Genomic DNA, 6,586 nt, shown 5'->3' with positions numbered 1-6,586 from the left:
GGGGCTGAGAGGCAGGTGCGTACCCGGGCCCCTGGGGGCCCCGGTGGGCGGGCCCCAGGTCTGCCTTCCCCCGTCTCACGATCGCCGGACCTCACGGAGGTCTGACCCAGCAAACCCGGCGAAAAAAGGACCATCGGGAAGGGGCTGAGAGGCAGAAGCGTACCCGGGCCCCTGGGGGCCCCAGCGGGCGGGCCCCGGGTCTGCCTTCCTCCATCTCGGGATCCCTGGACCTCACAGAGGTCTGACCCAGCAAACCTGGCAGAGATAGGACCATCGGGAAGGGGCTGAGAGGCAGGAGCGTACCCGAGCCCCTGAAGGCCAAGGCGGGCGGGCCCCGGGTCTGCCTTCCCCCGTCTCGGGATCGCCGGACCTCACGGAGCTCTGACCCAGCAAACTCGGAGAAAAAGGACCATCGGGAAGGGGGCTGAGAGGCAGGTGTGCGTACCCGGGCCCCTGGGGGCCCCGCTTCGGGCAGGCCCGGGTGCTGCCTTCCCCTGTCTCGGGATCCACGGACCTCACGGGGCTCTGACCCAGAAAACTCGGAGAGAAAGGACCATCAGGAAGGGGCTGAGAGGCAGGAGCGTACCCGGGCCCCTGGGGGCCCCGGCGGGCGGGCCCCGGGTCTGCCTTCCCCTGATTCAGGATCGCCAAACATCACTTTGGTCTGATTGACCCTCTCCCTAGTAATCCGGAGGAAAATTACCCCCCTTTCTTGTACGAGGTGACAGAGGGGACCATAGGCGCGAATGTACCCGACCTCCTGGAGCCCTCGCTGGGATCCGGGAGGCAAATGGACCCTCATCGAGACTTCAAGGCAAGCTCGGCCATCTGGTCGCCCCATAGGAAAGCATTGTGCGCGACCAGATGGGCGAAGGGACGTGCGCGACCAGATGGCCGAAGGGGGCTTGCGCGACCAGATGGCCGAGGGGACAGGCGCGACCAGATGGCCGAGGGGAAAGGGAAAAGGGAAGGGGAAGCCTCCCCGGGCCCTCCGGACCCCGCCCCGGGCACCATGCCGCGTGGCAGGACCCCGGACGGAGCCCGGGGCGTGGAGGCCGCACTCCCTGGGGGCCCCCAGGGGCCCCCAGGGGCCAATGAACCCAGACAAGCCTGGGGAGGCTCCCCGGACACAACGGAACCCCGCCCCGGGCCTTTGGCAGTGCCGCAGGCCGGGGGACGGGGCCCGGGGCCGGAGACCCCGATCCGGGCCCGTCCAGCTGCCGGCTGAGGACCGAGAGGGGTCCCAGAGTACCCTGTCCCTAGTAATCCGGAGGAAGGCTACATAGCGGTAGGGCTCCCGCCTGAACCATGGGCTCGGTGGGCTCTCTGCTTCCCGGGGGCTGGGGGACAGCGGCTGGGACTCGGGCACGGGGAGGACCGACGGAGCTCTCGGGCCCAGGCGCCCCGGGGGTAGGACTGCCCGGGACCCGTGGAGCCCGTCCCTGGGCACTTTGCCACGCCGCGGGCCGGAGGAGTGAAGCCTGGGAGGATGTTGCCCGGGCGTAGCCCATCTGGTCCCCGGCAAAGAACCGCCAGCCCCGGAGGGGTCTTGCAAAAATAACAATTGATGGACAGAATGCAGAACAATGTCATACATTCACCCCAGTACAGAGATCTGGGCCTAAATCCATCGTTTTTTTGCTCACCATGCCATTCCAGTTTGAACCCAGCCATATGCAAATCAGTCTTGACCCTGTGCCACATGGGAACAGTCCAGCCCGAACTGCCAAGCCAGGTCCTCCCTGGACTGGAAACAAGCATCCTAGGACCGGTTTCGGGCTTTCAGCCCTCGTCAGCCAGGATAGCCTGATTCCAGTGGCATGGAGAGCAAGGGACTCACGTCTGAGCATACCTTTCCCACTCGGGGTGGCAAATGCAAAAATAACAATTGATGGACAGAATGCAGAACAATGTCATACATTCACCCCAGTACAGAGATCTGGGCCTAAATCCATCGTTTTTTTGCTCACCATGCCATTCCAGTTTGAACCCAGCCATATGCAAATCAGTCTTGACCCTGTGCCACATGGGAACAGTCCAGCCCGAACTGCCAAGCCAGGTCCTCCCTGGACTGGAAACAAGCATCCTAGGACCGGTTTCCGGCATACCCTGCCCATACTAATCCGGAGGAAGGCTACCCCCCTTTCTTGTAACCCACGCGCTCCGAGTGACGGAGGGGACCCTAGGCCCGGACGCGCCCGGCCTCCTGGAGCCCTGGCTGGGATCCGGGAGGCGAATGGACCCTCATCGGGACTTCCAGGCCGGCCCGGCCATCTGGTCTCCCCATTGGAAAGCATTGCGCGCGACCAGATGGCCGAGGGGAGAGGTGCAACCAGATGGACGGGACTGAAAGGACTCCCATCTGTCCAACCCCGAGCCTTCGCGCTAGGGTTCCTGCCTGCCCACGCAGGGCTCCGTGGCTGCAGGGCTCAGGGGCTGCAGGGCTCCGGGGCTGCAGGGCTCTGGGCCTGCAGGGCTCTGGGCCTGTAGGGCTCCGGGCCTGCAGGGCTCCGGGGCTGCAGGGCTCCGGGCCTGCAGGGCTCCGGGGCTGCAGGGCTCCGGGGCTGCAGGGCTCCGGGCCTGCAGGGCTCCGGGCCTGCAGGGCTCCAGGGCTCCAGGGCTCCGGGCTGAAGGGCTCCAGGCCTGCAGGGCTTTGGGGCTGCAGGCCTCGGTGGACGCCCGGGGGACCCATGGAGCCCATCCTGGGCACTTTGCCTCGCCGCGGGCTGGTGGAGGGAGCACCGGACGCCCCGGGGAAGTGTCGTCCGGGCTTGGCCCATCTGGTCCCCGCCTGAGAACCGCCATCCCCGGGAGGGGTGTCACGGCATACCCTGCCCCTACTAATCCGGAGGAAGGCTACCCACCTTTCTTGTAACCCTCGCGCTCCGAGTGACGGAGGGGACCCTAGGCGCGGACGCGCCCGGCCTCCTGGAGCCCTGGCTGGGATCCGCGAGGCGAATGGATCCTCATCGGGATTTCCAGGCTGGCCCGGCCATCTGGTCGCCCCATTGGAAAGCATTGCGCGCGACCAGATGGCCGAGGGGAGAGGTGCAACCAGATGGACGGGACTGAAAGGACTCCCATCTGTCCAACCCCGAGCCTTCGCGCTAGGGTTCCCGCCTGCCCACGCAGGGCTCCGTGGCTGCAAGGCTCCGTGGCCGCAGGGCTCCGGGGCTGCAGGGCTCCAGGGTTGCAGGGCTCTGGGCCTGCAGGGCTCCGGGGCTGCAGGGCTCCGGGCCTGCAGGGCTCCGGGCCTGCAGGGCTCCGGGACTGCAGGGCTCCGGGGCTGCAGGGCTCCGGGCCTGCAGGGCTCCGGGGCTGCAGGGCTCCGGGGCTGCAGGGCTCCGGGGCTGCAGGGCTCCGGGTCTGCAGGGCTCCGGGCCTGCAGGGCTCCGGGCCTGCAGGGCTCCAGGGCTCCAGGGCTCCGGGCTGAAGGGCTCCAGGGCTGCAGGGCTTTGGGGCTGCAGGCCTCGGTGGACGCCCGGGGGACCCATGGAGCCCGTCCTGGGCACTTTGCCTCGCCGCGGGCTGGAGGAGGGAGCACCGGACGCCCCGGGGAAGTGTCTTCCGGGCTTGGCCCATCTGGTCCCCGCCTGAGAACCGCCATCCCCGGGAGGGGTGTCCCGGCATAACCTGCCCCTACTAATCCGGAGGAAGGCTACCCACCTTTCTTGTAACCCTCGCGCTCTGAGTGACAGAGGGGATCCTAGGCACGGGTGCGCCCGACCTCCTGGAGCCCTGACTGGGATCCGGGAGTCAAATGAGCCCTCATCGGGACTTCCAGGCTGGCCCGGACATCTGGTCGCCCCATTGGAAAGCATTGCGTGCGACCAGATGGCCGAGGGAAAGGTGCGACCAGATGACCGGGACCGAAAGGACTCCCAGCTGCCCACACCGAGCCATAGCGGTAGGGCTCCCGCCTGCCCTTGCAGGGCTCCGGGGCTCTGCACCAGGGTCCCTTGTCCCGGGCAGATGGACACTTGGCAGGCCGCAGGACGTGGGATCCCAGGCCCTGACCAAAAATCAGGAGGCCCGGGGCCGGTCCCTGCTTCTCAACGCAGCCAGGCCGGGGACATAGGGGAGCCTGCCCAAGCACGAGGGACCCCAGTCCCAGGCACACGGTCCCTCAGGTTGTGCGCTCGTTTTCCACAATTTTTTTTCAAAGTTCCGCGAAGAGGCATTCCGCAAATTCCGCCCAGCCCTACTTATTAGTACCACTGTAACATACAAATGCAGTAGTGAGAAAGGTGATTAGTCAACCTTTGAAAAGGGCTGTCCACTTTGCAGAAACACAAGTCAAATTTTTTTTGTAAATTTTGATCCGTGTGAGCCACAAACAATTTATTAGCTAAAATCATCAAATTATACAGCATATGGTGATTTATGTGGCAAAAATTGCAGAGACATAATTATATAGAAAACATTTTCAAACTAGGATATTTTGCCATTCTTGTTTGAACTGCACTTGTGGAAAAAGGGAGGAGAAGTGCTGATGACAGAAACTGCATTGCTTGGAGACAAATGTCTTGTGCTTCCACTTTTAAGAGTATTTGGGACATTCTGTGATTGGAACCATAGACCACTATGTGAATGTATTTTAATGTCAATAACTCATTTTAAACCTTAAATAAACATGTGTATCCATTGGTTGAATTAAATAACGTAATAAGCAGCAACTGGCAGGGGCTGCTCCTCCATTATGGCAGAGGAACATCGCCCCACTGCTTTCACGCAGTGCAAGAAGCCCAAAAATGGAAATAACTTTTAGGTATTACCATTTTATGTTTGCTTTGTGGGCGGGCAAGTGGGTGGGAGTACTCTTCTCTCCGAGCAGGGCAGAGGAGGAGTGGTTTGTTCTCTCTTGAGTGCACAGACTGTTTGGTCGGCCCTCTCGGGCCTCCAAAACCAGTCATGTGCACTTTGTCCTTCTCCTTGCAGGCTGTGTGGAGAACATGCCCATCCTTCTAGCCCCTGGCTGAACACCATGTCATGGCACTCCAGACCAATCACAATGCTGCATGCAGCATTGTGATTGGCTTAGGGGAGGGAGCCTGAATGCCTGCTTCCTGTTCCTGTCGGAGGCAGGAGAGCAGGAGCAGAGTAGACCCGGCGGAAAGGTAGGTTTTAAATTTTAAATGACCTCCCCCCACTACCTTCCCCATGACCCTCCTGCACCCACCCCACGACCCGCCAGCCATGCCGACCTCTACTGGCAACTGGGTACTGAAATGCCAAATACAAAAAATTAGAGTGATTTGCTCTTTCAGGCCACACCTCTGACTCTGCCCACTGACCCAAACCTCAGGTTTTTCCCGCCCCCTGATTCTCTGGCCACAGTTCCCCTACTTTTTTCCCCCCACTTCGCCCACTGGTCGGGAGGAAATGCCAACCCCGAGTCGGTCGGAACCGTTTAGTTTCTGACCGACATCATAATCAGGCCCTTAGTTGCGATATCACAAAAACAAAGGGGCTGATTAGGATGGCAGGCAGGATGGCAGGCGGACTTATGCCTGCCCGCCCGCCACCCTATCGGAAATGGGACAACCCAACAGGCTGTCGGCAGTCCCGACAGAGGCATTACAATGTGACCACCACCACTGCGGTCACAATGCCCATCTTTTGCATTGCAAAACCAATAATTGATGGACAGATGCAGGACAATGTCATACATTCACCCCAGTACAGAGATCTGGGCCTAACTCCACTGTTAGACCTGACATCATTGGCATGGGTTTTTCCCCTATCTTTTGCCTCTGCTACCTGGATTTTTGATGCTGTGCTGGATTTCGTTTTTGCTGGTTTAGATGCTTTGGACACTCTGCCACTGCTAATCAGTGCCAGAGTGTAAGTGCTCCCTGTGTAAAATATCATATTGATTGGATATACCTGATTGGCATATTTGTATCACCATGAAGTCCCTAGTAAAGTGCACTGTGTGTGCCAGGGCTGGTGATGACAGATGCTACTAGTGGGTCTGCAGCGCTGGTTGCGCCACCCACATGAGTAGCCCAAAAATGGTGTCTCAGGCCTGCCACCGCAGGCCTGCTTGCAGTCCCTGGACTGCCATGTCCTCCTGGCCAGTGTCCACACTGGCCGGGCCTAACCCTTCCCTTTTTGTGCACATCAGTCATCCCTATGGAAGGCCCAAGGTACCCCCCTGGGCAGGGTGCAGTGTATGTAAAAGGTAGAGCATGTACTAGTGCAGGTACCATGCTCTGGTAGTGAACAGCGGCCATTTTGTGTGTTCACTGCTGCAAGGTTATCTTGCTCCATAGGCTAACATGGGGGAGGCTGGTGCCAATGGCTATCAGCCTATCTTCTCATAGGAACAAGATAAGACATGAGTGTTTGATATCCCTGAGCTCAGCATTTAATAACACATCTTTTAGGAGAGGTTGTTTTTAAATCCTGAGTTGGAGAATAGTACTTTTTAGAGAGTAGCTGTTCTCTTGTCTGACCCTTCTGTGTGCCTGGGCATGTTTGTGGATTGACTGTCTGGTTTGAGAGTGACAGGGGCTGGGGATACCCCAGGAGGTTGGCTGAGTCAGCCCTTTGCTGAATGATGACATTTGCAAGTAGAGTGGAG

Source organism: Triturus cristatus, chromosome 6 (genome assembly GCF_964204655.1).
Source record: "Triturus cristatus chromosome 6, aTriCri1.1, whole genome shotgun sequence".
NCBI lineage: Eukaryota > Metazoa > Chordata > Amphibia > Caudata > Salamandridae > Triturus > Triturus cristatus.
The sequence above is the reverse complement of the archived record's forward strand: the minus strand, read 5'-3'. Positions refer to the sequence as shown.